Source organism: Grammomys surdaster, unplaced genomic scaffold, assembly GCF_004785775.1.
Source record: "Grammomys surdaster isolate TR1022 unplaced genomic scaffold, NIH_TR_1.0 126679, whole genome shotgun sequence".
Classification (NCBI taxonomy): Eukaryota; Metazoa; Chordata; class Mammalia; order Rodentia; family Muridae; genus Grammomys; species Grammomys surdaster.
The window spans coordinates 1,126,037-1,153,456 of NW_021621467.1; positions in this window are offsets into that span (position 1 = coordinate 1,126,037).

Here is a 27,420-nt window from a genome sequence, read left to right on the forward strand (position 1 = left end):
TCTCTCTCTCTCTCTCTCTCTCTCTCTCTCTCTCTCTCTCTCTCTCTGTGTGTGTATGTGTGTGTGCATAAGAGTAAGAGAAAATGTAAAGATTGATGTAATCTGCACAAATGGTGCTCAGTTGCTGCATCTTCCAGTACCAAGTGCTGCTGGGTAATTTCTGTAAGTCTTTTTTACTGTGTTCGAAAGCATGATCTTTTGGTTTCCTAGAACACGTTTACTGTCATTCATCTTTAGGAAAACCTTGAAGTGACAGGGAAATCGGCTCTCCTCTACTTTTCTCCACCATTGTATTTACTGATTCACGACTTTTCTTTGACGCCATCTACCTATAGTCAGAGTAGAATTGAATGCCTCTCATCTTGCTCAGAACAGGGACTTTCCATCACATTGCCTCTGTATTTAGTGAATCCCACTAGGTCAGAATAAAGCAGGGAATTGATTTTTAAGATCTTGATGTTAACTCTCAGGATTCATGCTACATCAATCTCTCATCTGGGTTTTACACTTACTTTCCTGAGTTTAGTGTTCTTTGCATTGGTGTTAAGATTTGCTTTCTGAACAGTCTTTGCTGGAATTAACCTGACTTTCTTGCGGTGCAAAATGAGCTACAAGCAGTAATAGCATCTTTCCACGCATTTAAAATATAATGCCAAGCAATGCACACTCTGATTACCTTATTTAGAGAAATCCATTCACCTTGGGTAACACTAAAATCATAAAGAGTTATCAAGGAATATGGAGACCACATTGTCAGGTAGAGATCTAGTGTCCAAAGCCGCTCTAACATCAAAAGGAGTTTGTTTGTATTCCTACTCTGTGCTTCCCTAGGGAACAGCTGATATCATCAAGACTGATAAATAGTGTGACCAGGTAATTAGTATTTTACTCATGATAATCAACCAGGTAGATAGGACACAGCTTTTCAGTGTTTTCCACTTCAACCATGCCTGAGAAATTATTGTAGACCCAGATTATATAGATACATAAAGCAAATACAAAATTAAACACTGATAGTGAATCCTAAATAAATGCATCTTAGAATATATCTTTATTATACATGTATTTTTACAATTTACTAAAGAAATAAGCAAATGCTTACATAAGGAGATTATATGCTTATTTATATATGATAAATTAATCTTGGCTGAATATGTGATACTTCACAATCCAGATGATCCTTAATGTTTTTCAGGGTTGATAAATAATTTGATTATGTAATAGCTGATGGTGATCATTCTGCTTCATATAAATTCAGAATAAAAAATGTAAGAAGTATGCTTGAGCCAATTTCACAAATTGGAAAGTCTGTCTTCTTACCAAGCTAAAACCCATTTGTTGCTACTTTTTTTTTATTGTGAGATAGAAAATTAAACAACAATTTTGAAAATATAACATTCCAAAATGATTCAATATAGAATGATTCAAATATAGAATACTTTGATACTTAAATGCAGATGGATATTCTGTAATAGTCATGTCAGTCTGCAGGAAGTAAAGTTCAGTATTGTTTTATGTGTAGATGTAAGAGCACCTCTTCTTCCAACAGCAACTGTTCTATCCTTCATTACAACCCCACTGTCCTCAATGGCTTATGCTCTCCTAATGTTATTTGTGAAAATAATTTAATGTTTGGATGTCCTCTATTCAACTACCTATTTTGTCATGAGTAATTAGAGAAATAACATAAATGTTTTTATCTTTGTTTTTTCTGTCACATTCCTCAAATCGACCCTAGTTTATTTCATTTTTGTAATGATGACAGTGAAGTACCAGATCTTCCTCATTTCTTGATAACCATGTGCATGTAAGAGATATAAATTCATTTATTATAGAAACTATGATGGAAATAAGATGAATATATTTCATCATTCTTTTGTCAAAATCATATTATTCTACATTAGTATATTTACATATAACATAATACAAAACAAATAATTGAATTACCAAATAAAATGGCAAAGAGACAGAACTTTCTCATATGTCTTCTTTGCTTCCTTTGGAGATGACCATGTGAAGAAAATAGATGATAGAGCAGGTCACAGGTGGCAGCTCTGTACCCAACCTCAGAAAACCGAGATAAAGAGGGACTCCCAGGAGCTTTAACTCAGGCAGCATTCCAGGTAAGGAAAAAGCAGCACTTGCCCCAAACAGGGAGCAACCGGAACCCACTGGGACCCAGGAATTCGCTCCTGGCCTGGAGCACGGACTCCAACGGGTCTGGGCCCCGAGCACTCGCAGATCCCGGGAGGCAGCTCTGCACCCAATCTCACAGAATCCAGAGGAAACAGGGCTCTCAGGACCTCTCTGCCAAGCAGTATCTTAGGCTAGGAGGTGGCAATATTTGCCCCCAAACAGGGAGCAACCTGCACCCACTGGGACCCAGGAATTCACTCCTGGCCCAGAGCACGGGTTCCTTCCTGTCTGAGCCCAAGCAGATCCCTGGAGTCAGCTCTGGACTCACTCTCACAGAACCTAGAGGAAGTGGGACTCTCAGTAGCTCTAACTCAAGCAGTATCTTAGGCTAGGAGGTGGCAATACTTGCCCCTAATCAGGGAGCAACTGGGACCCACTGGGACCCAGGAATCCCCTCCTGACCCGGAGCCCGGGCCCCTTCCAGTTTCCACCTGAGCACAGAGAACATCTTGGGCCTCAGCTCTAACTCCAGCAGCAAAACCCATCCCAAATAGTTCTGACATAACCTAGATAATAGGAAAGACAGGCCCCAGCCAGAGACAGCACAGATAGCACAAAGGTGATCCAGATGGCAAAAGGCAAGCGCAAGAACACAAGCACCAGTAACCCAAGGTACTTGCCATCATCAGAACCTAGTTCTCCCACATTAGAATGTCCTGAACTCCCCATATCACCAGGAAAATAAGAACTGGATCTAAAATCACTTCTAATGATGATGCTAGAGGACTATAATAAGGGAATAAATAACACTATCAAAGAAGTTAAGGAGAACACAGGAAAACAGGATGAAGTCCTTAAAGAAACACAAAAATCCTTTAAAGAATTACAAGAAAACACAAACAAACAGATGAAGGAATTGAGCAAAACCATCCAGGACTTAAAAATGGAAGTAGAAATAATAAAGAAATCACAAAGGGAGACTACCCTGGTGTTAGGAGCCACGTTCGCCATTGCAACATGGCGCCGGTTTCCTGCTTCCTGGTTCTTCTTGAGAGCCTTGCTTGAATGTGCAGCTGCGCAAGGCACGAAAATCAGTATGCTAATTTGGCGATATCATAAGAGCCAATGAGTGTGTGGCACGTCTCCTAGGGCTCTATATAAGCCACAGGTTTTGGGGGCTTGGGGTCCCTCGCCTCACTGCCATCTAAAAGAGCTGTACAATAAATTGCTGTCAGAAGAATCCTGAGTGTGGCGTTCTCCTTATCGGCGAGGCTGCACGCCGCAACTGGTGCTGGAAACCCAGGAACGAAGCAGAACGTCTCGGTGTTTTATCCAGTTTCAAGGGATCCTGTAGGCTCAACAGAGGGTTCAGAACTGACAGCATGAGAAGTCTAGACGCTTTTTTGCAAGGTATGGTAGATCCTGTCTATTTTGCTATTGCTATCCTTGTTTGGGCTGTGGTAGTTCTTGTGCTCTGCTTCTGTTTTAACTACCATACACAAGGAAAGGAGTGTACTTGCCCTCCGTGTATAGAGGATACAAAATGCCAAGACAAGGTAAGAGAGGGACAAAGAGCTTTAGCAGAACACCAGGATAGCCTATCAGAAGCAGAAAAGGATAAGAGTGCTAAAAATAAAATAAAGAAAAAGGAAAAGAAAAAAGAGGAAATTAAGAAAGAAGTAGCTACAAAAAAGGAACATAAAAAACAGGAAGAGCCTAAGAGAAAACTTAGTTATCCTGTGTTAACTGAGTTTCAGAATTTAAGAATTAATGACTTCGCCTCTGAGGAGACGTCCTTGGGGGATGAAGAAGATACAGAGGATACCGACATCTCATCCTCTGATAGTGTGTTAGATCTTGAGGAACAGGCAGAGTTAGATAAAGAAGCAGCCCGTTATGAGTCTGAAAGACACAGGCTGGATTCGCCTTATGCACCGGGGTATGCCCCATCTGCCCCACCATTGGAGGAAATAGTGTTAAAAAGAAAAAACCAAAAGAGAGACAGGAAAGACTGTCATCCAATTCTCTTATTACAGCTAAGAAAAGAGAAAAGATAAGAGTAGCCTTTCCCGTATGAGAAGATGCTAACCAAACCAGACAACATTCACAGCTAGATTTAAAACAATTAAAAACGCTAGCCGAATCGGTACAGACTTATGGAATCAATGCCTCTTTTACTCAGGCATTAATAGAAAGACTTATGGTCAGTGCCATGACACCAGATGACTGGTATAATACTGTTAAGGCTTGCCTGACTATGGGACAATATCTAGATTGGAAATCCATTTTTCAAGAATTCTGTGCTTCACAGGCAAGACAAAATTTAGCTCAGGGGCATCCACAATGGAACTTTGACATGCTTACAGGGCAGGGAGAATGGGCTATCAATCAAATGGCCTACCCTGTAGAAGTATATGAGCAAATTAATAAGGCAGCTGTAAAAGCATGGAAAAGTCTCCCTAACAAAGGACAGGTTTCAGGAAACTTGACAAGAATTATTCAAGGAAACAATGAGCCGTTCTCAGACTTTGTGGCAAGGATGATGGAGGCGGCAGGAAGGATTTTTGGAGATCCTGAGACGGCCATGCCTCTCATAGAACAACTAATTTTTGAACAACGGACTAGAGAATGCAGAAATGCTATTACACCTTGGAAAGGGAAAGGATTAAATGCATGGATGAAGGCTTGTAGAGAAATAGGAGGACCTCTATCTAATGCCAGATTGGCAGCTGCTGTTTTAGCGGCTCAGAGGCCCTCTAATGTTAAATGTTTCAGGTGTGGAAAACTGGGACACATACAAAGACAATGTAGAGCACCTGGCACTACTAGTAACAATCGTCCAAAGGTGCCTGGAATGTGTCCTGGGTGTAGTGGAGGAAAACATTGGGCAGATGAATGTGGATCGGTTGAAGACGACAGAGGACATGCAATTTCTCCTCTGCCAAAAAACGGGCAAAGGGGCCCACATGTATTTATTTCATTAGATTTGGAAAAACGCCCCACCTTAGAGTTGAAAATTCAAGGAAAGCTTTTTACAGGCCTCCTAGACACAGGAGCAGATACTACCATTATCTCTACCAATTAGTGGCCAAAGAACTGGCCTGTTAATAGCTCTTCACAAACCTTACAAGGTCTTGGATATGAGTCTGCTCCTGATGTTAGTACAAGAGTATTGCATTGGGAAGATTTTGAAGGCAGACGAGGGACAGTTGTTCCTTATGTCTTGCCACTTCCAGTTAATTTATGGGGAAGAGATATTCTTAAACAATTGTAATTTAGGCTCACCAATGATTATTCTACACAGAGTCAAAAAATGGGGTGTGTCCCTGGAAAAAGACTGGGGAAGGCCTTACAAGGCAGGACCAACCCTGTTTCTATTACAGAAAAAAAAGACAGGAAAGGGCTGGTTTTTTCCTAGGGGCCATTGAGGGTGCATTGCCTATACCTTGGTTGTCAGAGGAACCTGTATGGGTTCCTCAATGGCGGTTAACCTCTGAAAAACTAGCAGCTGCAAAAGCTCTAGTTAAAGAGCAACTAAAACTAGGACATCTGGAGAGTTCTCAGTCACCATGGAATACGCCTATATTTGTGATTAAAAAAAATCAGGTAAATGGAGGTTATTACATGATCTTAGAGCTATTAATAATCAGATGCAATTATTAGGATCAATTCAAAAGGGTCTGCCACTGCTGACAGCCTTGCCTAGACATTGGGAGATTATAATAGTAGATATTAAAGATTGTTTTTTCTCTATACCTTTACATCCCAAGGATAAAATTAGGTTTGCTTTCACTCTCCCAAGTATTAATCATGAGGAACCAGACCACCGATATCAATGGAGGGTCCTGCCACAAGGCATGGCCAATAGTCCCACTATGTGTCAAATATATGTCTCTTCTGCTATTGAACCAGTTAGAAAACAGTTTCCTAAGGTTAGAATTTGTCATTTTATGGATGATATACTCTTGTGTACCAATAACAAAGAAGTTTTACACCAAGCGTTCTCTCTGTTAGTTTCTACCTTAAAACAGAAAGGACTATCTATAGCGCCTGAAAAGGTTCAGGAAGGAGAGATAGGAAAATTCTTGGGAGCGATAGTTACTCCTGAGTATATTAAACCACAGAAGGTTACTATTAGAAGAGATAAATTAAAAACATTAAATGATTTTCAAAAGTTACTCGGAGATATCAACTGGATTCGTCCCTATTTGAAATTAACTACAACTGAACTTCAACCCTTATTTAAAATACTTGAGGGAGATTCTAACATTACTTCATTGAGAACTTTGACCCCTGAATCGTCTAAAATATTGGATAAAATAGAGATTGCCATACAACATGCTCAACTAGATAGACTTAACCCTGAATTATCTTTCCAGTTATGTATTCTTCCCTCTCCTCAACAACCAACTGCAGTACTGTGGCAAGAGAGACCCTTGCTATGGATTCACCCACATAGCTCCCCCAGGAAGACTTTAGGCTATTATCCTACCTTAGTTGCAGAATTGGCTTTAAAGGGACTTCATTTATCTGTGATGCATTTTGGACAATATCCTAATACAATTGTATGTCCTTATACTATGTATCAAATTCAAGTTTTATGTGCATCTCAAGATGCTTGAGCAATTTTAAAATGCTCATTCCCTGGAAATATTGATAATCGTTATCCTAAACATCCCTTGTTACAATTTACTCTTTCTAACTAAATTATATTTCCCAAAATTACTAAGACACATCCTATTCATCAAGCATTGGATATTTATACCGATGGTTCTAAGACAGGCATTGGTTGTTATGTGGTTAATAATGTCCCTACTCGAATTCAGTTTAATTATACATCTCCCCAATTAGTAGAATGTGCTATTGTAGCGATAGTGTTGCAAAGATTTTCAGAGCCTATAAACATAATTTCAGATTCGCATTATGTTGTAGGAGCTGTTAAACAATTAGAAGTGGCTGATTTTATTCACCCTAAAAGCATGGTTACTGAAATATTCAAAGACATTCAAAACCATATTCGTAGTAGATGTCACCCATTTGTTATTCAACACATGAGAGCACATTCATTGCTTCCTGGACCTATGTCTCAGGCTAATGTTATTGCTGATAAAGCTGCTAAAATCCTATTTTGGGTAAGCTCGCCATTAGAAGGCGCAGTTGAGTTCCATAAACTTTATCATGTACCAGCCAATACCGTGAGATTAAAGTTTCATTTAACTCATGCAGAAGCGCGAGATATTGTTCTGAAATGTACCTCCTGTGCAGAATTGAGACCTTCTCCATCTATAGGAGTTAATCCCAGAGGTCTACAACCCCTTCATATCTGGCAAATGGATGTTACACATTGCAATGCCTTTGGAAAACAAAAATTTATTCATGTATCTGTGGATACATGCTCTGGCATCATCCACGCCACCCCCCTTGTGGGAGAAAAAGTGTCACATGTTATTACTCACTGCCTTGAAGCCTGGGCTGCTTGGGGCAAGCCCCTTCTGCTGAAGACTGATAATGGACCAGCCTATACGTCTAAAACCTTTCAACAGTTTTGCTTAAGGCTTGGTGGCCGTCATATAACTGGCTTGCCATATAATCCTCAGGCACAAGGGATTGTGGAACGTGCCAATGGCACATTGAAAACTTATTTACAAAAACAAAAGGGAGGAATAGGCCCCAACATGGGACCTAAGACATCTATCTCCCTAGCCCTATTTACCTTAAATTTTTTAAATCTGGATTCTGATGAGCAATCTGCTGCTGACAGACATGTGGCTCCAAGTCCTCAAAAAGAATATGTTAAATGGAAAGATGTCTTAACTAACCAATGGAAGGGCCCGGATCCAGTTTTGGTGAGATCCAGGGGAGCTGTTTGTGTTTTTCCACAGGATCAAGAAAATCCAATCTGGATACCAAGCAGACTGACCAGAACTGTGAAAGAGGACTCACCAACCCCTGAAGACAAATTTAGCGGGGGTTGCTACCAGTTTATCAGCCTTTGCAACTCTAGGAAATTGGTCACAACAGGCTGAGGAGCTACAAGAAGAACTCCTGCTCAAGATTGCTGTTTTGAATGGGACCAGAATAAACCCGATTGATGTTAGAGACTTCACTTCCTGGCTCACGTCCACCTTCTCCTTTATAAGGAGTGGATGGGGGTGGGAATGTTTGGCTGTATGATCTTTGGGGGAGTGCTGATCACACTCTAGTTGCTCTGCAAATTTAAAAAACAACATCATAGAGATAAAGTACTTATCACTCAAGCAATGCTTGCCTAAAAACAGGGAACATCCCCTCAAGCTTGGTTAAATATGCTTAAACAATGAGACACTATCATTCAATGGGATACTCTGAGGGCTCGTGTTCCCATTGCACCAGGAATCCTGAGTGGTAGTCCTCCACACTTCCCAGGGCTCGGGTTCCCATTGCACGGGACATAAGTGTGGAGGGTCTCAATACTGTTTAACTGCCTTGAACGCCTTACTGGTAGAACAGTGGGCTTGATCGGCGAAATAACAGTTGGAAAATTGTTGCAGCAATTTAATAAAAAGGGGGGAGATGTTAGGAGCCGCGTTTGTCATTGCAACATGGTGCCAGTTTCCTGCTTCCTGGTTCTTCTTGAGAGCCTTGCTTGAATGTGTGCCTGTGCAAGGCACGAAAACCAGTATGCTAATTTGGCGATATCATAAGAGCCAATGAGTGTGTGGCACATCTCCTAGGGCTCTATATAAGCCACAGGTTTTTGGGGCTTGGGGTCCCTCGCCTCACTGCCATCTAATAGAGCTTTACAATAAATTGCTGTCAGAAGAATCCTGAGTGTGGCATTCTCCTTATGGGTGAGGCTGCGCGCTGCACCCTGGAGATAGAAAACCTAAGAAAGAAATCAGGAGTCATAGACACAAGGATCACCAATAGAATACAAGAGATAGAAGAAAGAATCTCAGGTGCAGAAGATACCTTAGAAAATATTGACACAACTGTCAAAGAAAATGCAAAATACAAAAAGTTCTTAACACAAAATATCCAGGAAATCCAAGACGCAATGAGAAGACCAAACCTAGGGATAATAGGTATAGATGAGAGTGAAGATTCCCAACGTACAGGGCCAGTAAATATCTTCAACAAAATTGAGGAAAACTTCCCTAGCCTAAGGAATGAGATGCCCATAATCACACAAGAAGCCTACAGAACGCCAAACAGACTAGATCAAAAAAGAAATACCTCCCATCACACAATAATCAAGATACAAAATGCACAAAACAAAGAAAGAATTTTAAAAGCAGTAAGGGAAAAAGGTCAGGTAACATATAAAGGCAAACCTATCAGAATTATACCTGACTTTTCACCAGATACAATAAACGCCAGAAGATCCTGGACAAATATCATACAGACCATAAGAGAACATAAATGCCAGCCCAAGCTACTTTATCCATCAAAACTCTCAATTACCATAGACAGAGAAACTAAGATATTCCATGACAAAACCGAATTTACACAGTATCTTCCCACAAATCAGCACTAAAAAGGATAATAGCAGGAAAGCTCCAATACAAGGAGGGCAATCATACCCTAGAAAGAGCAAGAAAATAATCCTTTTCCATCAAACCAAAAAGAAGATAACCACACAAACGATGTCTCCACTATTAGCGAAAATGACAGGAAGCAACAACACCCTCTCCTTAATATCTCTTAACATCAATGGAATCAATTCCCCAATAAAAAGGCGTAGGCTAACGGACTGGATACGTAAACAAGACCCAGCTTTTTGGTGCTTACAGGAAACCGACCTCAGTGACAAAGACACACTACCTTAGAGTAAAAGGGTGGAAAACAATTTTTCAAGCAAATGGCCCTAAGAAACAAGAGGGAGTAGCCATTCTAATATCGAATAAAATCAACTTTCGACTTAAAGCTATCAAAAAGGATAAGGAAGGGCATTTCATACTTGTCAACGGAAAAGGCAACCAACATGAACTCTCAATTCTGAATATCTATGCGCCAAATACAAGAGCATTGACTTTCATAAAAGAAACCTTACTAAAGCTCAAAACACACATTGTACCTCACACAATAATAGTGGGAGACTTCAACACCCCACTCTCAGCAATGGATAGATCATGGAAACAGAAACTAAGCAGAGATACAGTGAAACTAACAGAAGTTATGAACCCAATGGACTTAACAGATATCTATAGAACATTTCACCCTAAAGCAAAGGAATATACCTTTTTCTCAGCACCTCATGGTACCTTCTCCAAAATGGAACATATAATTGGCCACAAGACAGACCTCAACAGATATAAAAAATTGAAATAATCCCCTGCATCCTATAAGATCACCATGGTCTAAGGCTGGTCTTCAAAAATGACAAAGACAATGGAAAGCCCACATTCACATGGAAACTGAAAAACACCCTACTCCTTGATAATCAGGTAAGAGAAGAAATTAAGAATGAAATTAAAAACTTTTTAGAATTTAATGAAAATGATGACACATCATATCAAAATCTATGGGATACAATGAAAGCAGTGCTAGGAGGAAAATTCATAGCTCTAAGTGCCTACAAAAAGAAACTGGAGGGAGCACACACTAGCAGCTTGACAATGCACCTGAAAGACCTAGAACAAAAGGAAGCTAATACACCCAAGAGGAGTAGATGACAGGAAATAGTCAAACTCAGGGCTGAAATCAACCAAATAGAAACAAAAAGAACTATCCAAAGAATCAATAAAACCAGGAGCAGGTTCTTTGAGAAAATCAACAAGATAGATAAACTCTTTAGACTAATCAGAGGGCAGAGAGACAGTATCAAATTAACAAAATCAGAACTGAAAAGTGTGACATAACAACAGAAACTGAGGAAATTCAAAAAATCATCAGATCCTACTACAAAAGCCTATACTCAATAAAATTGGAAACTTTGGATGAAATGGACAATTTTCTAGACAAATACCAAATACCAATGTTAAATCAGGACCAGATAAACCATCTAAACAGTCCCATAAACCCAAAAGAAATAGAAGCAGTCATTAAAAGTCTCCCTACAAAGAAAAGTCCGGGACCAGATGGTTTTAGTGCAGAATTCTATCAGACATTCAAGGAAGACCTAATTCCAATTCTTTTCAAACTATTCCACAAAATAGAAACAGAAGGTACACTAACCAATTCATTCTACAAAGCCACAATTATGCTCATACCTAAACCACACAAAGACCCAACAAAGAAAGAGAACTGCAGGCCAATCTCCCTTATGAACATTGATGCAAAATTACTCAATAAAATTCTAGCGAACCGAATCCAAGAACACATCAAAATAATTATCCATCACGATCAAGTAAGCTTTATCCCAGGAATGCAGGGTTGGTTCAATATTCGGAAATCCATCAATGTAATCCATTATATAAACAAACTCAAAGAAAAAAACCACATGATCATCTCACTAGATGCTGAGAAACCATTTGACAAAATTCAACACCCCTTCATGATAAAAGTCATGGAAAGGTCAGGAATTCAAGGTCCATAACTAAACATAGTAAAAGCAATATACAGCAAACCAGTAGCCAGCATCAAACTAAATGGAGAGAAACTTGAAGCAATCTCACTAAAATCAGGGACTAGGCAAGGCTGCCCACTCTCCCCCTACTTATTTAATATAGTATTGGAAGTCCTAACCAGAGCAATTAGGCAACACAAGGAGGTCAAAGGGATACGTATTGGAAAGGAAGAAGTCAAAATATCACTACTTGCAGATGATATGATAGTATACATAAGTGACCCCAAAACTTCCACCAGAGAACTCCTAAACCTGATAAACAACTTTAGCAAAGTGGCTGGATATAAAATTAACTCGAGCAAATCAAAAGATAAACTGGTTGAGAAAGAAATTATGGAAATGACACCCTTCACAATAGTCACAGATAATATAAAATACCTTGGTGTGAACCTAACCAAGCAAGTAAAAGACCTGTATGACAAGAACTTCATGCCCCTGAATAAAGAAATTGAAGCAGATCTAAGAAGATGGAAAGATCTCCCATGCTCATGGATTAGAAGGATTAATATAGTAAAAATGACTATTTTGCCAAAAGCCATCTACAGATTTAATGCAATCCCATCGAAATTCCCACTCAATTCTTCACAGAGATAGAAAGAGCAATCTTAAAATTCATTTGGAATAACAAAAAACCCAGAATTGCAAAAACTACTCTCAGCAATAAAAGAACTTCTGGAGGAATCATCATCCCTGACTTCAAGCTGTACTACAAAGCAATAGTGATAAAAACTGCATGGTATTGAAACAGAGACAGGCAGGAGGATCAATGGAATAGAATAGAAGACCCAGAAATGAACCCCCATACCTATGGTCACTTGATCTTTGACAAAAGGGCTAAAACCATCGAGTGCAAAAAAGACAGCATTTTCAGCAAATGGTGCTGGTCCAACTGGTGGTCAGCATGTAGAAATTGCAAATTGATCCATACTCATCTCCTTGTACAATTCTAAGTGGATTAAGGACCTCCACCTAAAACCAGCCACACTGAAACTAATAGAAGAGAAACTGGGGAAAAGCCTGGAACACGTAGGCACAGGAAAAAAATTCCTGAACAGAACACCAATGGCCTGTGCTCTAAGACCAAGAATTGACAAATGGGACTTCATAAAGCTGGAAAGCTTCTGTAAAGCAAAGGACACAGTCAATAGGACAGAGCGGCAACCAACAGATTGGGAAAAGATCTTCACCAACCCTACATCCGATAAAGGGCTAATAATATCCAAGGTATACAAAGAACTGAAGAAATTAGACTCTAGACAATCAAAGAACCCTATTAAAAAAATGGAGCACAGAGCTGAACAAAGAATTCTCAACTGAGGAAGCTCGAATGGTTGAGAAGCACCTAAAAAAGTGTTCAGCATCCCTAGTCATCAGGGAAATGCAAATAAAAACAACACTGAGACTCCACCTCACACCAGTCAGAGTGGCTAAGATCAAAAACACAGGTGACAGCACATGTTGGCGAGGATGTGGAGAAAGAGGAACACTCCTCCATTGTTGGTGGGATTGTAAACTGGTGCAACCACTATGGAAGGCAGTCTGGCGGTATCTCAGAAAATTGAACATAGTGTTACCTGAGGACCCAGCTATACCACTCCTGGGCATATACCCAAAAGATCTTTCAACATACAACAGGGTCACATGCTCCACCATGTTCATAGCAGCCTTATTTATAATAGCCAGAAGTTGGAAAGAACCCAGATGCCCTTCAACAGAAGAAAGGATGCAGAAAATGTGGTACATTTATACAATGGAGTACTACTCAGCTATTAAAAACAATGAGTTCACGAAATTCCTAGGCAAATGGATGGAGCTGGAAAATATCATCTTGAGTGAGGTGACCCAATCTCAAAAGAACATACATGGTATACACTCACTGATAAGTGGATATTAGCCCAAAAGCTCACAATTTCTAAGAAACTACATATACACCACATAAAACTCACATAAAAGAAGGAAGACCAAAGTGTGGATGCTTTTGTCCTTTCTAGAAGGAGTATCAAAAGTTTCAACCAGAACTCCCAAAGTCTAAACCACCAGCCAGAGAGCACAAAGGGAGGGACTCATCCACCTGTATAGGGAATTGAGGGTGACCTTGTTAGACTTCAGTGAAAGTGGAGGGCCATGGTCCCTGAAAGTTTGGATCCCCTACTGTGTGGGAATTCGAGATCAGGGAGATGGGACTGGGAGGATGTTTGGAGCACACCCTCACAAAAATTAGGAGGAGGGGGTATGGGATAAGGGGTTTTGGGGAAGAATGGGAGAGGAGATAACATTGAAAAGTAAATATGTATAATATCCAATAAAAAACCACACAGATAAAGGGTCTAAAAAAAAAAAAAGAGAGGGAGAGAGTTTACTTAATTTAAATTAATTTCAAAAGTTTCTAGGAGTTGCTAATTGGCTAAGATCCTATTTTAAGCTCTCCACAAAAGAATTTAAGTCTGTGTTCAATATTCTCAAGAGAGAAGTAAACCCTAATTTTCCTCAACAATTAATTGACAAAGGAGAGGTAATATCACTAGAAGTAGAAGAAGCTACTACTAATTGATATATTATATAGTCTGATTAGTTGTCCGCGGTGCTATAACTGTCCTTTGACAAAAGATTATTAATATAGATTTATATATCCTTAAATAGGGTCTTCATGACTCTCTGAGTATGGAAGGAGTGACTGTTGGTGCTTCTGCCCTGATTTTACAAGAACTCAGAAAAATTGGCTTGAAAAACAAAAGAGGGGGAATGGTACACCCTCAGAAGGAGTCCCCCTGAAATACTCTCCATCATGTCTTGTTCACTTTTATCTCTCTACAGCTGAAAGCTCATGGCAAATCTGTTGCTGACTGCCTCTGGCACCACCAAGACCAACCAAATTGCCACAGATATGGGGAAGGACCCTCTTATCCTTAAATGGAATGGCCCAGACCCAGTTCCCTTATGGGGTCAAGGACTGATATGCCTGTCTGATACCACAGAAGGCACAGCTAACCGGCTACCAAAAAGATTAATGAAAAAAAAAATAGATACCCCAACAAAGCCAGGCCCAACCATAAATACGATGAATAACAATTTACATCCAGGGAAGAGAAATCTCCCTGAGAATCCCCTTCTTTTTCCTTTCCAGGTAAAAATGAATCACCCGTGATGTCTGCTGTTAGAAGTTCTAATCCAGATGCTAGCCTCCGAACTTATACTACTCAGACTTTGAAGGGCCACTGACAAGAACATCAAACAGCTAGAGACTGACATCACTAATCTGAAGAAATCCCTCGTTTCGCCATCTGAAGAGACCTCCTAATCGCAAAGATACTTATTGGACTTGATTTACTCTAGTACAATAGAAAAAGCTGTATACAGCTCTTGACTGTGTACAACCCTCAAAGAAGAAGATTGCCTTTACATAGACAAGACAGGAAAGTTAAAGAGAGCACGAAATAGGTAGTGAAGGCCCTAAGAAAAATCAGAGAGAGAAAGAGACAGATGAATGCTGGTACAAGAATTGGTTTGCAGCCTCTCCAAGGTTGTCAACCCAATTTCCTTCCATCTTGGGACCATTATTTGGGTTTTTTTGCTTTCTTCTGCTGGTCCCTGGCCCTCAAATAGGCAGACTAACTCTGTGATACAACAGATAAATAATTTGGTAGCAAAACCTACTCAGATACATTATCATAATTTAGCTATGGAGGACCATGAGACTCAAGATGAGGTTGTTACTTTATACAGGGTGTTCCCAAAACTCATCTCCAGCCAACATAAAAGAGGGTACTTCCACCCCTAGACCAGGCAGAGAAGGGCCACTCAGAACCCCCTCTGACAGGCGATCTGAATTCTTGCTTAGGCTGTGAGGCTAAGCACTGCAAGGGAATATAAATAAAACATAAAAATATCTATCTGGGTTCCCTGAGGGACAAGCCTGACTGCATAGGGGTTGATGACAACAGTATCCCCTCTCCAGGAAAAAGACTTTGGGACGGGTATGGTCCTCATGCCTCACTGGACAACGACAGGGGGACTGGAGCCATTACAAGGTCCCCTTCAAATACTGGAGGTCAGGCCTCTATCCCCGTCTTCGCAAGTTTAGAATTGCCACAGCCCTTCTATACTTAGAGAAGGAAGGAGATGTCAGGGGCAGCCCTGCTTACACACTGTAGACCTAAGATCAGCCATAGGCCTAAAATCAGCAATAGGCCTGTCATACATGTATACTAACACCAAGTCTTGGGTCTCAGTGGAAAAACATTGAATCAGATGGCTATAAGCTAATGTCAACAGGCAGCTTTTGTGGAAATTTATAAGCCTGAGTAGTCATAGACCTTGTAAATAGATAGCTTTGGCAGACAATACCAACTTAGATAAGGACAAGCAAGTAATATCAGAGTCATAGTGAATTGTACCCTGAACCTTCACCTAGCTGATACCCGGTTCTGAAGATGTCTGTATTCTCCATGAACACCCACACTCCAGTGTCATTCCCTTCCCCACATCCTGCCTTTCTGTGTTTATAACCCCTGTGAGAATCAATTACGATTTGAGAAAAAAATTAAAAAAATGATATCTTAAAAAAAAAGAAAATAAGTTGTCTCAAAAAATAAAAAACAAACAAAAACTCAAATAAATAACTATAATGAAATGACAGACATGTACTAGCATAGTCAAATTTTAATAAAATTAACATAAAATTTTTTAAAAAAGAAAATAGATGCATGTAAGACCAGCTACTATTATCTACTATCTTCTCAAGAATGGTAATTTTATATGAATGTGGTATATTTTCTACAACTCTTTGTTTCTATGATACCTCTTTGTTGATCCTGTCTTCACTTTATCTCCTTTCACCTCAGATTGTGTCTTCTCTATTTTTCATCTTCTACAATGTCTGTCACATTTTCCCTAATTAATTCCTCTCTCTCTCTCTCTCTCTCTCTCTCTCTCTCTCTCTCTCTCTCTGTCTCTCTCTCTCTCTGTCTCTCTCTCTCTCTCTCTCTCTCTCTCTCTCTCTTTCACTGTGTAAGTGTATATAAGTGTGAGAATGTAAGCTTGTGTATGTGTGTGTAATGTCTGTTTGTACATACCTTGTATTTTCTATTTCCATCTTTTTCAGAAGGGAACTTCTCTGATGATGGACAAATAAGAGGCTGATCTCTGAATATCATTAGCAGTCATTTTGTCACTGATATTTTGGATCACTAGTATTTGGTTTTTTCCCCAGGACTCTTGGATAACTAGTCTATGATCCCTTGTCAACCAAGCAGTATAAGTCATGGGTTCTATGTCATGAAGTATGTAACTCTTTATGAAAATTACACTTTTATTCTAAAAATCATCTTGGGATATTGAAATGGCTCAGAGGCCAAAAAATTGCCACCTGTCTGCTGACCCAAATTGATCCACAGAACTCACTCCCCAACGTTGTACTCTGACCACTATATATCTGTCTTGGCAAATGCATGTCACACTACACCATATACACACATGACCATACAAGTTAATTGATGGTGGTAATAAAGATGTATATATGAGTGTCTGAGATATAGCAGTTAAGTATATGCCTGGAACATAGTTCTCAGATGGTTGTACAGGCAGTCTGGCTCAGAATGCTTCCCTAGCCATTTCTGTCAGGAACTAAGTTGGCAAAGTATCAGTTGATCTGTAGATTTCAACTGAATCCAAAGTTTAAAGTGCCATAAACTCTGTTGATGAGTTTCAGAATCATAGTCTACACCAGAAAGCTCAGACTCTTTCATTCACTAAAGACCAGCTTCCAGATAGAAACAAAGTAACTCAGTGGGTCAACAAAAAGTCATTTTATTGAAACAAAGTTACCTGGTAATAAGAGATCTGTTCTAGATGTAGCAGCTATAAGATTCATTCATTTACAGTAAAAAAAAAAAAAAAAACCTCTGAGCTTACAAACATATGCTTTTTGTGGCTAATATTAAAAGTATTCAAAATGTAACACATCTTAGCACTCTTCAACAACTTCCAAAATGCAAAAGCTGTCTGAATAATGTAAGATATTTGTGTTTTATATTTATTAACAATACCATTTACTGTAGTTATTGCATAAAATGACAACATTCATATCTATCAATTATTTGTACCAATTATTTCACATAAAGTACCTTTTTAAAAGAGGCCTATTTCTTGAAACCAAAATGGAAAATCATTCAGAACATAACTATACAATTAATTGATGCCTTATATAAGTATATTATTATATACTATAATCCCTGTGGTTATATGAGTGAATAATATATACACTAAAATATTGTAGGTACAGAATTATGATTTTTTAAAGAAAATTGTAACATAGAGATGATAGAAAGGCCATAGAGGTTTATTCATTGGATTAGTTTAGGATTGTGTCCTTAAAGAAATCAATATGGAGAAATGTTTCTACTTTCACAGCATATTTGCTAAAACCTTACTCAAAACTAAGAGGGTAAATTTGCAATGGCATGATGGAATTACATCTTTATTTAGACAGATGCACAGATACAAGGACACATGGAGCCTTGGGGTGTATTTTAATGTTTTATTTTTTGTAAGACTTGTGAAATGTTGATCTCCTAACCCATTACTGTCACATTGAAATCTTTAAAGTTATTCTCTCAAGTATCATTCAAGACCACTCTAATATAAATACAGGCTCAGCTTCTCTCAAGTTCTTACAGTGCTCACTCTTAACAGACGTTCCAGTTCAATGCATAAACTCCATGAACTCCTGGTACTTCTGTTTCATGAAACCTGATATAATAATGAGTAATTTTTGTTTTTCTAACAGGGTTTTAAATTAAGCCAACTAAAATTTGATGTCATTCAAAAATAATTAACAAGAATGCTTTTAATGAACTTGATGTTACTAGTTAGCAAATTTTCACAGTGACAAATGTATTTATTTTCAGACTTAAAAACTCAGAAATATAAGTATTATTTCTTTATTTTTCATGTTGTATTAGGAATTATGTTAACAGCACCATCAATCTCAAGTCCTAAAGTAAAATTGAGAGAAAGAGTAGAAATATTGGAAAACTATATAAAAGAAATCCAATAGGAGCTGAAGATTACAGTGTGAAATAGGAAACACTCAAGGGGTCCTAAGACACTAGAACATGAATGAAAATAAATTATGCCTCATGGATGTTGGTTCTGATTGCTAGTTGCTTTATATTTTTATTTCCAGATTTGAAAAAATAGGATACTGGTATTTTTAAAAAGTTCTAAGAGTATAGGTTTTCAAAAACAAGATGTTATTTTCTTCTTTATAATACTACAAGTGGTACAGAAGACCATTATCAATAATGTTTGAAAATTTTTCCCTAAAGCAAGAGTTGGACGTAAATACAAGTGTGTGTGTGTGTGTGTGTGTGTGTGTGTGTGTGTGTTTGTATGTTTGAAAGAAATTTTAGTTAACAAAAAAGGTATTTGCAAAAACAATATGAAAACATTTTTTAACAAGAAGTGTTGCTTCATAGTCAATAATATCTGTAGTGGCTCATGATTAGGAAAAAAGATTCCTATTGGATTTTGCAGATTCAATACTTTTATAGAAAGGTAGATAGCTACTTGCTCTGTTATATATTAACATATTCACTTTCTCTCAAAACTGAGTATTAGGCAAATTAGCTAGCACTGTAAAAACTATATAACTAAGTGGAATCAAATAATATAAATCTTAATAACAGTCCAAGCAAGAAATTGACTAACATTATAGAATGATATAATCACATTAACAATTGTCAGTGAATTAAAAATTTGGATCATTTTAAAATGAGTTTTATTCAGTGTGAGGCATGAGACACAATTTCAGTCATGTGTGTGTATGTGTGTGTGTGTGTGTGTATGTGTAGAATCAGTTTTCAATCATAATCATAATTGTTAATGAGGCCACATTTATTCTCCCCAAATCCCCTTTTGGTTCTTTTGGTTATTAGCAACTGGTTGTAGTTGTGTAGATATTTTTTTTCTGGATCTTTATTTTAGACTGTTCTCAGAAGATGAAATTATTTTTCTCTTTACTCAGATTCTAGGTAATGAATCTAACAAATGACCCCAAAATAACTTGGCAAACATGAAGTAATATGAAGATCTGTGGAATCATATACAGATATTTCAGCTTCTACAGGTTCTGCCTTTTTGCCAGTGGTGCTATGATAACATTATATAACAAACAACTTGTAATGGCTATAGAGTGTCAATTTCTACCAATATCAGCTGATTGAACTATGTATGTCCAAAGAATAGGGCTCATATGCACTGTGACATAAGACCCTACCTGGTGTTCACTGGAAATATTTTTAATACATTTATTAACATATTTATTTATTTCATTTTATTTATTGTAATCAGCATTTCTTAATTGTACCATGCATATTAACACAGTGTGCTTCTCATCATATCTTTATAATATCATAATAATGCACCATGCACAGAAATTTCCTTAACATCCACTGAGATCATTGCTTAGTATATTTTTTCTGAAAACTACAATTACAATCTTTTTTTTCAGCTCTTAACACATGAATGAAAATATTTTTCTGTCCTAATAATTAAAAAAATTACTTTCACATAAGGACAGTAACATGCAACTTCTAGAAGAGTAAAGAATCAGGGATTGTGGAAGGATCTCCACTCTCAGACCAATATACCTAGATTGCAACCATTTTTTAACACCAAATCTTTGGTCTAGAAATTTACATATGCATATAAACCAGAGGAGTTAAAATATGGATTTTTATTGTAAAAACCTTATTACCCTTTGAGGCGGATAAACTAATGTTAACATCAATATAATAAAGGCTACCATATGATAGACCACAATATATGTATTTATGGTTCTGTATGTGTAATGTTGCTGGTACTTGTTCTCATAAGGTGCATAGACAAACTTTAAAAAAACAAGCTCAAATTTGCAATACATAAACACTTTCCATATGTATCAATATGTACACAATTACAGGGTATTAGAGCAACACGGGAGACTTGTTTATGTAGTAAACAAATACATTCCTCTAACTTGAATATTAGGCTTTCATTTTTAGATATACATATTTAGAAGTATATACAATTGGAAAAATTTTAGTAGGATTTTTTTTCTGGAAAAAATCAACATAATTAGATGACAACGGCTTTAGCACTGAAGTTCACTTTTTCATTTTTGTTTATTTTCATGAAGTGTCGTTATTTTAATCTGCCTTTTGAAAATGATTTTGTGATTGACCATTTTTGACTGTTTGCTCCAGGACCTAACTCAAAGCGAGACAATGAGATTTCTCGGCCTCACTGAGTCAGTTTCAAAGGTCCTGTATTACAAGCGACAGGCAGAGTCTCTTTCTTTCCCTCTCCTTTTCTACTTTCTTCCTATACTGGGACAAAGAACTGCATTCACAGAAACCTACAGGGCACCAAATCTGATGGAATCAGATCGATCTAGCTTTTCTTCTTTCTCCAAATCCCATAAAGCATGAAGCTGTTGTTAACAACATCATTACTTGGGGTCAGCACTGTACAAATTTGAAGCTCATGTTGGGCAGAGTATGACTTCAAATATAGAAATCATCTTTATAGCTTGTGCTTTAAAGACAAGTGAGGTCTTAAATTTTAAAATCTTCAGAATATATGTCCAATATTTCTTTTGTTGATTTTTAAATTGCCTTTGAAAAATAAAAAATAAATATTATGGTTAAGTAAACCCCAGTAATTCTATGGATTGAAATAGTCCTTTATATGCTTTAAGTTGTCAGTAATTGTAAAGTGGGACATAAGGACTTACATTAAATATATTTGCAGTTTGCTATTATGTGTTAAGGATGCAACTAATACCTACTACTGGATCCCAAATAGTTTTGTCAGAATTTCTCCTATAAGAGATTTGTTGATATGGCCAAAGGTTAGTTTGCTTCTATTATTTCACTATTATAAATATATAGCCCAATAAGTAGATATGCTTAGTACATTCTTCTCTCACAAAGACACACACACACACACACACACACACAAGAAATATTTAGTCCATTCAAGTGTTACTTAACATAAATAAAATGACAGTCCTTATGAGTACCTTCAACTTCAATTACATCCAGAAGATAAGGTACTAAGAATTTATATAAATATGACTTGCATGTTAAAAATGGAGAAAGGAATATTTTCTGATGCAAATATAACAAGCTACATATGGTAAAAGCATGGTTTTCTACTGAGATACTTAAAAAGTTAACAATATCCATTTGTTACCACCTGAGCTGCCCCACGTTCGGGTGCCACTTTGTAATGGCCTGTTCTGCTGCTCCAGTCCGAGGGTCAGGGCCTAGCAAGAGAGAGAGTGGGGATGGAGGGGCAAGAGACGTGAAGAATGGAGACAAGACAGGAGGTCTGATCAAGTCTCATTTATTGAAAGGAAATCCTGGGTATTTATACCCTTTTCCACATGCCTTGCCCTTGTGGACAAGCACAGCTGCAGGCACTACGTCATGTGCCTTGCAGCGTGGATATCACATGTGCCTAGCTAGCAGTCTGGAGACCAAGTGCTCATTCACCTTGCAGCTGGGGGCACTTAACAGCAAAACAAGATATGTGAGAAAAACAAGATGTCTTTCAGAGTGTGCTCAGCTGTTGTGGGCTGTTGAAAACAAGTCAGGATATATGGCTCCAGATGACTGCAAAGATAATAGCCGCTTCTGGCTAGGAGTCGACTCCCAATATCCATTCACAATGAGTAATCTGAAGTAAAATTGCTCCCACCCACTATATATAGGAGGAAAACACACACACAAACACACACACCATACATATCCTAACAATTCGGTAGTTTGAAGAAACTGAGGTCACAAGAACCTTGTACTGTTTCCTTGGGGTTTTCTCACAAGCACTCATTCTCACTCAACTCCATTCCTGAACCATGCTCCAGCAGTGGGTTTCCATATGATCCCTCAAACAGCCCTGAGTGTTTGTCCTTCCATAATGGCTGGAGAAATGGTGAAGTCATTAAAGGCTAGGCTCACTTCCAAAAAATATTCCCTTCTCTTAATGCAACAGAGTTACTTACTCAAAAATCCAGTAAGTAGTCAGTCAGAAGTCTAGGAAAGAAGGATTGTGTAGCTCTCCAAAAGCTCTGCCTATGACATGAACTATGCAAGTTATTTCTCAAAATTTGCACCATTCCTAGAACACTGACTTAGCCTATGAAATACTGTGATTGTGAGAAGACTTGTGAACAATGATCTTTGTTTTGAGAAAATCATTATATATAAAATTGTTCCTTTGTTACAACCCACATCTGTATGTGTCTAGTGCTCCACATATACCTCTAAGGGCAATCTATTATTGTTGTCCAATTATCTTTTTACAAGGAACAATATATTGAACTATTATATATTGAACAATATATTGAACAATATATTACTATTAAATAAGTGATTGAACTATCACTTATTTTATGTGTATGTGTTTATAACAAATTTTGATTTGTTAGTATGGAATCAATAATGGTTAGTAACATATTTCCATGAAACTATATTTCAAAGAAAAATACAAATTAATAAGAAATTTAAAGATACATGATACCATTAGTCAAGTATATAAAGAAGTCATTTAAAATTGGATATAAAATCAAATGTGTTGTTTGGAAGCCACCATGTGGTAGCTAGGATTTGAACTCATGACCTCTAGAGGAGCAGTCAGTGCTCCTAACCACTGAGCCATCTCACCAGCCCTAAGTGTGTTGTTTGTAACAATAAAATGTATTAATAATTTTCTGAATGTACATCACTTGTTATACATGAGATTCACTTTTGCATAATGATAGTTCACTGATTCACTTGTATCACAATTCCCATCCCACAATAATAATTCTGAGAAGTAGTTATCTCTGCAGTTTTTTGAGGTCAATAGGACAGAAGAAACACTAAAGTGGGCTTCTTATATAAACATACATCCCTCTCCTTCCTGAAAGTGAGAGAAAAATATTTGACCCATGGGAAGATTCTGAGTTTGTAATGTAAGGGTAAAAATTAAAACAGCTCAGCAGAGACCACAAACAACTTGGCAAAGACCGCAGGACAGCTTGCTGAGCTTGCTGAGAATAGCCATAATAAAAATATCAAGCCCCACTAGGGACAAGGTGACCAGAAATACAGAAACAACCAAAGACATATCTTGACCAGTCTAAACATGCCCAAGTGAGTAATGGGCCACCTGGTGTTTAACCTACAAGGTCTGAAGCTTCATGGTCAAAAATAGTGGGCCATCCAGCCTGTCAAAATGATTGCTTACGCAAAGTGCTGATGTTTGAAATATCCAATTATATGTAACTGCGCCAGAATTTCCCGCTTTTCCCTTCCCCTTGTGCCTCCCCCTATAAAATTTCTAAACTTCCTGAGGTCTTCATCGAAATTCTCTCCCCTGCGTGGGATGTTTTGATCCAAGGGCCCTTGTTAGTAAACTGCCTTTTGCTATTTTGCATCAAGTCAGTCTCTCGTGTCTCCTTGGGTGTGCGCTGATCGGGACTTGAGTTGGGGGTCCTCTTCCTGGGTCCTTACAGTAATTCTGAAATTGAGTCTCTACTTAGTCCAGGATCATGCTTTCCCTTTTAATATATTTTTGAATTAATTAATTTATTTAAAATACATTCCAATCTTGTATGATTCAACTTGCATTAAGTCTGTGTTGTTGATACAATCTTTTGGAGTATATGTAAATTAGGCTGAGAAAACATGACTCTGACTTCAATATTAGAATTCACAGATATTTCCAGTTGCCTCATCAACATCACCTTCTTCAACATAACAAAAATCACTGCTGTTAGAGAAGTAAAAATAAATCTAAATATGGAAACCACAAAATTTCTGTCTCTGGTCTTTCAAATAATGATCATAGTCACTCCACTTATATGAAATTGGAAGTAAAGATTATTTGCTCCACATGTAGAGTAATGTTATTTGATAACAATATATAACTGATATATAACAGGCTTATAGTGTCCTGAACTGAAGCTTACTCTCAATGTTCATTACTTTATACCTACCAGATTAAAATTTCAGAATATTTATAAAGTCTCTCTCTCTCCCTCATAATACTTTAAGAGCTAGAAACTTTTGTAATTACATCCCAACAGAATGGAATTAATTCAGAGCAAAATTTTCAAAGCTGTTAATGACTGTGAGGTCAGGTAGTTTTATTGTTTTACCAAACAATGATAGAGTGCCTTTAAATTTCATTTTACTTTTCTTTGATTAATGTAAACCTAATGAAAAAAGCTTTATCACATTTGAAGGTTATTAGTTTTCATTTCCTTGGGTAGAATTTTAGCATAATAAAGAAGCCAAGTTTCATAAGTTCTGCTAGAGTCCATAAATAATTAATGCTTTATTATGTATAGTCTAAGTCCCATGTCGAATGAAAGTATGAAGAAATGATTTTTGTGCATAAGTTCTTTAATATTTTAGAGTTAAATTTGAGTATACTGGATTTGGGGTATTTTGTTATTCTTTATAACTTACCTTGTTGTTGTCATGCTCTCAGATTTGGTGTGCTGGTTCAGAACTTTCCACCTCCACTTCCAAGATGTTCCTTGAGCCATAGATGTAGGAGCTGTCATTTAAATATATCCACAGGGGTACTCCCTCAGTATCCATTGGTCCCTGAACTGTTTCCACTTGTAGTATTCTGTCATAGTCTCCACACGAGGCTTCTTTGATGGGAGGTAGTAGCTATACAATTCACTGAGCATAAGGATGAGATTTAGAATATAATAAGGACTTATGATAATCTAGCAAAATAGTAGCAGTAGATTCCTTTCTAAGATTCTTGACCTCAGTAACTATAGGAAGCAGGGTAGTTTTCTAGTACCAGGAATAATTTCTCTATTTTTGAGTAAACCTTAATTACAATTAGATAGCTTACTAACCATCCAGTGTAGAGTGGTCAGCCTTTAAAATATCTACCTATAAGCAGCAAAAGTCAATTTAGCAGGATATACATATATCTGTGTATTATATATACAATAATAATCAAAAAAAGATACTACCAAATTGAGGGAGGCTGTAGAATTGATTTGGAAAGGACTAGTTGAGAGACAATGAAGGGAGAAATATGGTATAATACTATTTCAATTAATATGAAAAGGGGCAATCCAACTTTGACAGGCAGTCAAGACAATGACACATTTGATAATCTGAATATGGAACCCTTTCATCTGTCTTTGCACTTCACCATTGTAGAAGGTACATTTGCTTCCTGTCTTTGTTAGTGTTTGACTGCTCTGAACAGACACCATGACCAAGGCAACTCTTATAAAGACAACATTTAATTGGGACTGGCTTATACTTTCAAAGGTATAGTCCATTATCATCAAGGCAAGAACATGGCAGCATCCAGACAGGCATGGTGCAGGAGGAGCTGAGAGTTCTACATCTTCATCTGAAGGCCCCTAGAGAAGACAGACTTCCAGGAAGCTAGAACTAGGGGAATTAAAGCCCTTACCCACAGTGACAAACCTGCTCCAACAAGGCCACACCTCCCAATAGTGCCAATCCCAGGGCCAAGAATATACAAACTATCACATTTCCTATCATTCGTAATAATTAGTCACTGAATGTAGAGACTTTATTTTTTCAATAATATGTGTTTCATTATTAAAAGTTCTCAAAACGTAAGCTAGATGTGTTTTGTTTGTTTGTTTTATTTCAGCCATGCTTGCTTGTGTGTCAGTGTGCTGATGAATTTGTTGTCCTGGATGATAAGGGTATGCAATACTTTACTCCTTTGAAGCAACACAATTGTCGTAAACATGTCTATTTTGTTTCTGTAATACATGAGCCCTTGCCTTCCCTGAGTTCTGCTAAGATTCCCTTAAGCTATAACATTGCTGTATACAGGAACAGGTAGCCATGGACACCCAGAAGAAAAAATCAAAGGATATCTTCAAACAACAGATTTAAAGACAGGAAGGTTAGTATAGATTTCAATCCAATTTCAGTTATCTGCACGTTTAAATTAAAATTTTATTTTGAAAAGCTTCTGTGTGAAGATAAAGGGATATACAAGCCATTCAAACATGAATCATACTAATGAAAGAGCAAAAGCCTTCTAATGATTGCGGTATTTTTTTGTAGCTGTGTCGATAATTTCATCCAGAAGAAATTTACATGTCCTGTGTACCATGAATAAAATCAATAAGAATCATATATCTTAGAATCTTTTTTTAAAAATATTTTTATTTACTTACATTGCAGCCACTGCCCCCTCCCCTGGTCTCCCTTCCCACAGTTCCTCATCCCACTCCTCCTCCCTCTTGCCTCAGAAAGTCTGCCCACCAGGCTTCCTCATTCTCAGGGTCTCAGGTGCATCTTCTTCCCCTGAGGCCAGACCAGGCAGTCCCCAGCTATATATGTGCCAGGGCCTCATATACAGACCAGCCCGAGTACACTGCCTGGGATCTTTTATGGATGTGATAAGACATGAAGATCAAGGAAAGACATGAAGATCAAGGAAAGTGTTTATCATAGATCGAGGAAAGACATGAAGATCAAGGAAAGTGTTTATCATAGCCCTGGAAGCAGTAAATGAATCAGAAGGCATGGAGGTAAAGTGCTTACTGGCTTGGTTCTCTTACTTTGTTATAGAACTCATAACCATCCCTCACAGAATGCGCTCACTCATATCAATCACTAATCAAGACAGTTCTTAAAGCCTCGCCTGCTGGTCTGGTATGGGCAATTTTTACAATTGAGATTTTTTTT